This window comes from Sorex araneus, chromosome 9, assembly GCF_027595985.1.
Source record: "Sorex araneus isolate mSorAra2 chromosome 9, mSorAra2.pri, whole genome shotgun sequence".
NCBI lineage: Eukaryota > Metazoa > Chordata > Mammalia > Eulipotyphla > Soricidae > Sorex > Sorex araneus.
This window is the reverse complement of record NC_073310.1, coordinates 14,361,871-14,370,286: the sequence shown is the minus strand read 5'-3', so window position 1 is coordinate 14,370,286 and position 8,416 is coordinate 14,361,871. Positions and strand designations below refer to the sequence as shown.

General features: G+C 60.8%; 1 protein-coding gene across 1 annotated transcript in view; it reads left to right on the top strand.

Moving 5' to 3' along the window:
- Positions 1-2,375: 2,375 nt before the first annotated feature.
- The window catches only part of TPST2 (tyrosylprotein sulfotransferase 2), a 40,623-nt gene continuing 34,582 nt past the window's right edge, over positions 2,376-8,416 (top strand). The window contains exon 1 of the mRNA XM_055147466.1: positions 2,376-2,489. The gene's annotated coding sequence lies outside the window, so the exon portion shown is untranslated. The remainder of the gene's footprint in view (positions 2,490-8,416) is intronic.

Genomic DNA, 8,416 nt, shown 5'->3' with positions numbered 1-8,416 from the left:
AGAGATTGGGGGAAGGTGGCAGAGCTGGGGCACATGCGAGCTTGTGCCATACCACATGCCCTCCCAAGGGCCACCGGGTGTATTCCCGGAGGCCCCCAAATCCTGCCGAGTGGCCCCGGTGATCCTCAGCACTGCAGAGGTGGAGCAACAAAGGTCCCAGCATGGAACTACCTGCCCTGGAGTTGAGTACTGTAGGGAGTTGACCTCGGGGGACTCTGAGCACTGCTTGGGAGATGCTGCAAAAGAAACACACAGAAAATAAAATAAAAACTAAGAAGGTCATTGAGGGCCTGGGAGAGAGTACAGGGGTGAAGGTATTTGTCTTACACGTGACCGAACCAGGCACTGCGTATGGTTTCTGAGTCTGCACTAAGCCCTGAGCACGAATAAAAGGAGAAGGAGGAAGAGGAGGAAGAAGAGAAGGAAGGAGAGGAGAAGGAGGAGGAAGAGGAGGAGGGAGAGGAAGAAGAAGAGGAGGAGAAGGAGGAGGAAAAAATAGGAAAAAAAAACAACTTTAGATCTAGGGAAGGGCCCTACTTGATTGTCCTCGTTCTTTGGTTGAAGAGGTGAGGCAAATATATATAAATATATATATTCACATATATACATGTGAATTTATATATAAATACATATAAATACACACATACATGCATATGCAAACATATAAAACTTTTAATAGCCATCTATTAAAATTTTAATAGATGACAGACCTAATATCACCTCCATCTTATGGATGAGGAAACCAAGATATACAAATGTATTCATTAGCATCTACCATGTACAAAATTGAGGGATGGGCACGTGACCATCCTCTGCCTCCACAGTTGCTACTGGCCTGGAAATGACGGCTTGATCTATCCACTCTGCGGGGCTTGCAAGTTCCCTTCCTGCTGGGTGTGGCCCAGAGTCTCTCCAGCCTCTGTGTGAGCTCTATTCAGGTGCTTACTGTACTCCAGTGCCTTGGAAGCATTATGTTCAAGCTTACCATTTTGTCTGCTCAGGGGGGCATATCTGGCGGTGCTCAGAGCCACTTCTGGCTAACACTGGGGAAATCACGCAAGACCAGGGATCAAACGTTTGGCTCCCACATGCAGGGCATGTGCTCCAGCCCTTTGAGACAGAGCCCTGGCTCAGTCTGTCTCTCTCCTCCTCTCTTTCTCTCTTTCCTCCTCTCTCTCTCTCTCTCCTTCCCCCTCCCCACTCTCTCTGGTTCTGGGGTCACACCAGGCAGTGCTCAAAGCTCTCACTCCTGGCTCTGCACTCAGGGGTCAGTCTTGATGTAACTTGGGGTACCCTATGGGGTGTCAGAAATCAAACCTGGATCAGCCACATGCAAGACAAGTGCTCTACCAGCTGTCTCATCTCTCCAGACCCCCCTCCCCGAGTGATTTATTTTTTCTGAAAGGGGGTAAGTGTGCCAAATAAATTTGGGAACCTCTAGTTTAGAGCAACGTCTGGCACTTAGAGGTATCCTTACATTATATATAATCATATGTGATGAAGATATAATTAAATTTATATAATGTCTGCTCTGGTGGCCGTAACTATTACTAAAATTTGTTTTGGACAAGTAATATATACATATGGTTATATTTTTTTTACATATGGTTATAAAAAAAAAGGGGGGGGAGAATTTGGAACAAGAACAAAGTTCTGAGAAAACTGTAAACCCGCCCGCATTGCTTTCTCCCCGCCCCTTCGGCCTCTGCATGCACCTTTGGGTGAAGCCCCGAAGCTGCGTGATCCCTCCCACCTGACAGGTGAAACAGAAGGGACGTATTAAGACACGCCATACAGGTGGAGCTCAGATCTACCAGCCTGGAGCTTGAGTGCGTTCCTGTGTACCAAGGGTTCCCTAGCTCCCCGCAATGGACACTTCAGGCTGGACACTTCTGTGTTGGAATGGGCTGGGGGTCAGGGTTGCTCTGTGCGTGGTTGGACTTCTAACATCTGAGCACTCAACCATGGGGGGGGGAACCCCTCCAAAATAAGTCTCAGCGATGATCACGCCTGGAGGGGTGCAGCCTGGCCCCTTGCAGTGCTCTGCAAACACCGCCGGGCATGCACACCTGTCCTCGCTTTAAGCCTGTCCACGGTCGAGAACAAACGCACGGGGCTCTAGTGTGCGACCCTTCCACTTGCTGGGGTCGGCAGGCAGGAAAAGGTGCGTGAAGCACGCCTTCCCGGCACAGAGGAAAAGGGGTGAGCCTCCCGCGCTGGGGAGTAAGCCAGCGCGCCGGCAGGGGCCGGGGCTTCCGGGGCGGGGCCAGCAGGCCAGGAAGCCGCGCTTCCGGGGCGGGGCCAGCACGCCGCCGGACCCGCCCTTTCCCCCACCACGCGGGCGGGCGGGGCGTGGCCGCTCCGGGCCCCGCCCCTCGACGTCACGGCGCCGCGGCCCCGCCCCCGCGCGGGCACCTCCCCCTGCCCGGGCCGGGCGGCTGGAGAGCGGAGTCCGGGCGCGCGGGGCCGCCTCGCCGCGCCTCCCGACGGTAGGTGGTGCGGGGCGGGCGGGCGCGGGGGGCTCCCGCGGGGGGCCGCGGGCTCCGGAGCTCCCGCGCGGCTGCCCCCGGGCCCGGCGGGGCTGGCTGGCCGGTGCCCCGACGCTGGCCCCGGGCGGGAGGCCGCGGGCAGCTCCCCCGCGCTCGCGCCCCGCGCGCGCCGCCCCGCGCCCCCCGGCGACCCCGGGCGTGTGGCTACGGCGGGGCGGTGAGTGGCGGGGGGACGGGCACCGGCGTGTCACTGCCGTGCGGGGCCCCCCGAGCCTTCGCCGGCGCTCCGTGGACCCCCCCTACACCCGGACCCCCGCGGGTGCGGGACGCGCGGGGCGCGGGGGCGCGTGCAAGTTAACTTGGAGCCGCCGTGGAGTTGCCAGGCGCGTCCCGGGTGGAGGCGGCGGCGGCGGACAGCGCGGGCTGGCGGGGACAGGGGGCAGGGGAGCCCTGGGGGGCTGGGGGCGCGCTCGGGGCGGCGGGGGGCGATGTGGACCGGTCTCCCACTTCCCTGCCACCTGCCTCCCCCTAGGGGAGGTGCGCTGGGAAGCCGGGACTGGGAGTGGCAGCGAAGGGGGTCTGGTTGCCGCCGAGGCTGGGCGCGGATGGCTAAGCAAAGCCCTTATTATGTGGGACAGAGGTCAAGGTCTGGCGCTTTCCCTCTCAAAGGCCGGGCCCAGCCCTGCAGGACCCATGCATGGAAGGCACCGTAGCTCCCGTTCCGCGTGTACAGGCCGGGAAACTGAGGCTCAGTGCCATTCCCACCTGCACGACCTGACATCTCACCACCGCCAGGCTAGGGCAGAACTGAAACTCGCCCTCAGGCACCCTGACCTTAGGTTAGAGAAGGGCTCCTACTCATCCTTCAAAACCCCTCTCGCAGAGCACCCCCTTCTGGAAGCCCTGTCTGACGCCCTCCAGGCATGGTTGGCTGCTTCCTCGAGCTGTGGCCATAGTGGACTTGGCCCTGCCAGGTACTCTCCGTGCAGGTCTGGGTGCCAGGTTCCACTGCGGACGCCTTGTCCCATCGCCGGTCCACTCAGCCTGGTCAGGTGAATCAGCTCTGGAGCCGCAGAAGCTGGTGAGCACTGTGTCCAGTCCGGGCTTGTGGAGCCGCCCAGATTCATGTAACTCCCCTTGGCTTAGGAGAGATGTGACTGGAGCCGGTCACTCCCCCCGCCAGTGGATGCTTCTGCTCCTTGCATCCTGCACCAGCCATCCCCGTGGTCCCATTATTTACTTCGTGGACCGGGTCGGGATCACCTCCTTCCTCACGCAGCAGCTTGACTGCGCTGTCGTTCTCGGGGCCGTGCAGCTGGCCCCTTTGAAGTGCTCAGTGGGGAGGTGTTTTTAGCCTCTTCACAGAATTGCTCAAACTATCGCCACTATCTTCATTCTGGAGCATTTTCATCATCGCTCCCTGGAGGGTGTGTTTTGCGTTTTGCGTGTGTGTGTGAGCGCGCACGCGCGTGGGTGGGTGGGTGGGTATACCCATTAGCACCAGCACGCACCCCTCAATTCCTCCTTCCCAGCCCCCCCATCCCGGCAGCCACCTGCCTGCTTTCGTCCCCTGGGCTTGCCAGGATTGGGCATCTCATATGGAAGAAATCCCGCATCGTTTCGTCTTTTGTGACTGGCCCGTTTGCTCAGAGGCTGTTTGGGGAGTGGAGGGACAGCATCGGGCAGTCCTTGGTTGCCTTCTTTTTTTTTTTTTTTTTAAGTATCTCGTTCCTTTCTTTGTATGGACGAACAATACCCCGTGGTGAGGCTCTACCACATCTTACTGCGTGTGTTTGCTGGTGGGTACTTGTCCCCCACCCCTCATGTTGTGTCTGTTCTGAGTAACGCTGCCACGAGGCCGTGTGGGCCAGTGTTTGTACTTTGTTTTCATTTTCTCGGGGTGGGGGGGGGATGTGTCCCTCCAAGTGGAATTTCTAGCTCTTGTGGTAATTCCCTGTTTAGCCTCTGTGGAGGGCCTGCCAGAGACTGCCCCACTGGCAGCCGAGGAAGGCGGGAGTCCAGAGCTCCGAAACCGTCTCCTCGCCACTCTCCGTCATCAGCTCCAAATCACTGCCTTGGGTGCGCTGCTTAGAAATTATCTTGACTCCTGTGAGATGCAGTTGCCTCCGGGGCCGACCGAGGAGTTAGGCGGATGATCAGGCCCCTTGGGGGGGACCAGCCTAGGGGAGACAGACCCCCCCCCTCCCGGGCCTCTCTGCCTCTGTTGCCCTGTGACTCTGAGGAGGCCCTGGCCGAGTGACCTGCCCACTAGACGCCGTGCAGGCCGCAGCCAGAGCTCGTAGCCCCCACCCAGGACTAGGGAGTACCCATTAGGCCTCTGTGGGCTGGTCACGGGGCCCGTTCCAGTGGTCCGAATCTTCTCCCCAGGCCCAGAGGGGGCCCCTTGACAGCTGTGGATCTGCAGACGCCAGGGAGACTCCTAGACTGTAACCCAAGGGGGCGGCCTATCCCGTGGGTCCCCCAAAGGGAGTCTGGTCCTGCCCAGGGCCCATCCTAGGACAATACCCCCCTGGTAGCCCCATGAGCTTTCTGTATCTCAAGAGTTGCTGGTTGCACAGCGGGTAGGGCGTACGCGGCCGACTTGGGTTCGATTCCCAGCATCCCAGATGGTCCCCCGAGCACTGCCAGGAGTCATTCCTGAGTGCAGAGCCAGGAGGAACCCCTGAGCATCGTCACCGCTGGGTATGACCCAAAAAGAAAAAAGTTGTTGCCGCCCTCCCTCCCCCCTGCATTAGAAACACCCGTTCCCAGCACTCTGGACCCGCAGTCAGGCAGTCATCCCGGCACGCATCCCCGCCCTGGGCCACTCTGATCCCCCCCACTCCTGCCCGGAACCCCACCCTGACCTTCTTGCTGTGAGGCTGCCCTGGGCGGGTGGGCGAAGTTTCCTGAAGGTCAACGGCACTTCCTGCACGTGGCCTGGGGTCTGTGGGTTGGAGAATTTAACCCAGTATTGGTCCCTGTGTGCTGGGTTCCTGCCCACAAGCCTCGTCCCTCACCGGGAAGCTGCTCTGAGCAGTCGGGGATGGGAATGGGGGAGGGAGGGGTGGAGACTGGCTACTGCGTGGCGTGGCTGGCTGTATCCGATCCGGCCCCTCGAACTTTCGTCCCTGTGTTTCGACTTGCCCCTGCCTGGCCCCTGTCAGACTGTGAGCTAAGGCGTGCTAAGAAGACATGGACAGGGGCTGGAGCGATAGCACAGCGGGTAGGGCGTTTGCCTTGCACGCGGCCGACCCGGGTTCGATTCCCAGCATCCCATATGGTCCCCTGAGCACCGCCAGGGGTGATTTCTGAGTGCAGAGCCAGGAGTAACCCCTGAGCATCGCCGGGTGTGACCCAAAAAGAAAAAAAAAAAAGAAGACATGGACACTGGGCCGGAGGAGCCTGGCCAAGGACTGCCCCTCCGGGGCTCTGGGCCCTGACCACTCCAGATCAAGACACTCAAGACACAGTGAGAGGGCTGAGCCCGCAGAGACGGTCTCGGAGAATGAAGGGAGTCAGCAGGGAGGGGCCCGAGCCGGAGGCCAAGGGGACGAGGTGATTCCCTGTCTGGGTTTTTGTGCTGGGTCAGGGGCCACCCCCAGCGGTGCCCAGGGCGAGGACTCAGGGCTTGCTCCCGCTGGGCACCGCCCAAGGTCGAGCCCCGGGTCCCCCGCCTTCGAGGCAAGCGCCTGACTCACTGTCCTCTGTCCCCGCGCCTCGATTCTGACCATGTATGTTCTGAGAAGCAAGCAGGGAGCTGAGTGGACACGTCTCGGTGTTCTCCCTGGGCTGGGGCAGGCCGGGTGTGAAGTCGGGATGACCGTTCCTGCTCGGGGCGCCCTCTTCCCTGCCCCTTCCCCGGCCCTGGAGGTTCCCTCTGTCACCACCCCTCGAAACCACTCTGGGAGACTGGCCAGAGGGGTCAGCTCAGGCTCCGTTTCCTCCGCCTCAATGTTCTTAGGGTTTTTGAGGTTTTTTTTTTTTCGTTTGTTTGGTTTGCTCTGGGGGGCTCCACCCGGCAGTGCTCGGGGCTCACTCCTGGCTCCGCACCTGGGCATTCCTCCGGTGGTGCTCAGGGGACCATGCGGGATGCCGGGGATGTGAAAGCGGGCCGGCCACCTGCTGAGCAAGTGCCTTCCCTGCGCTGCTCTCTCTCTGGCCCCCAATTTCCCCACTTTTGACACGGAAGGGGGGGTGCTCTGTGGGAGACGCCGCCCCTGGAGGGATCGGCTTCAGCCCCTCAGTGTTGTAAAACCGAGACTCCCTCCTTCGAGAGACCTCCTGCTTCTCGCTTCTCTCGGAGGCGTGGGCCGCTCTGGGGTGGCTTCAGGCTGCCCCTCGCGTGGTCGTGCCGGCACCCTCGGTCCCCGGCACCCCTTCCCAGGGCATCCAGCCCACAGCTGATCTGCAGGGCTAGGGGCCCAGGACTCGGTGTCCCCACAAAACAGTTGGGTGGCTTTAAGGACACGTCACGCCTCGGGCCAGAGCGAGGGGACCGTCGGGGAGGGCACTTGCCTGGCTCGCGGCTGACCCAGCTTTGGTCGCTGGCACCCCAGAGGGCCCCCCCCCGTGGTCCCTGAGCATAGCGCCAGCAAGCACCCTCCCCTCAAAGAAGAAACGGTGACCCACGGCAGTGCTTTCTGGGCACCCCGGAGCCTGGCTGAGCCCTCCGCCCCCCACCCCATTCCTTTCCTGCCTCTGTGAACTCAGGGGGCCTGTAACGTGTCCGCCCAGGGTCCCCTTGCATACTCACCTGGGTGAGACCCCCCAGCCTCGAGCCTCCCCGGCCATCATCCCACCCCTACTCTGTCCTCACAAGGCGCCAAGGAGGTCTCGGCAGTGGACCCTCAGGACCCTCGTCACAGACAGTGCAGCCGCTTCCCGGCCCACTGACCTGGCGTGACAGCACTGGGATTTGAACCCAGGCCCACTGAATTCCCAAGGCTGCCCACCCGCCGGCCCTCTTGCTGCGGGGACAGGACACTCCCCACTGGGTCTGTGGCTACTGCCATGTCCCTCGCCCTACGTCCTGTGTCCCACATTCAGAAGCGACTTGCTGGAGGAGAGAGAATGCTGGTAGAGTCTCAGGCTGGGGCTGCAGACGGCCCCCGGCTCCGTCGCGGCCCCCGTCCCTGTCTTTGTAAATAAAGCTTTATTGGCACCCGGTTACCTCGGGTGTCTGCCTTTCCCCTCGGGCTGCTTCCCGCCCCCGTGGAAGCCCTGAGCTGTGGTAGCCGCGGCTCTGGGACCCGCAGAACCGAAAACTCGCTATCAGGCCCTTTGCACATGCCTGCTGGGCCTGCTCTCAGCAGCTGTGGGTTGCCTCCAAGCTCTCCCGCCCTGGTTCTGGGAAGCGGACGGTGATAGTGAAACGGGTGACTGACTGCAGATACTGCTGGAGTGCCTGCTGGCCACTCAGCTCTGTGTGTGTGTGTGTGTGTGTGTGTTCCTGTGTGTATGTTCCTGTGTGTTGCTTTTTCGATCAGCCCTGTCCTGGGTCAACAGAGCTGTTTTGATTTGGGGTTGTTTTTCTTTTTCCATTGTAGAGGTGCGAAGACCGAGGCTTGTGGTGGGGCTGGGGGGAGCTGACGCCCTCAGCAGTCGTGGTTTTGTGCCTCGGCCTCAGACGCTTCTGCTGGGGACTCGGCCGCAGAGCACAGAGGGGGTTGCGTGTGGATTCCGAGCTGCCCCCGGGGGCACCGGGGGCCTACACCTCTCTAGTCCTCTGTTCTCCCATTTTGTTGACAGAGGTCTGGGTTGGCCCTGGTGTTGGGGCCATGCCGAGTCCTGAGAAGACGTGGGGGGAGGCTGACACCAGAGGCCGTGCCGTGCGGGGTGCTGAGTGCTTTGGGGGACACTGACCCAGCAATGGGGGGAAGTGCTTTGGGGAACCCGGGCCAGGGATGGGAGGTAGTCAGGGAAGG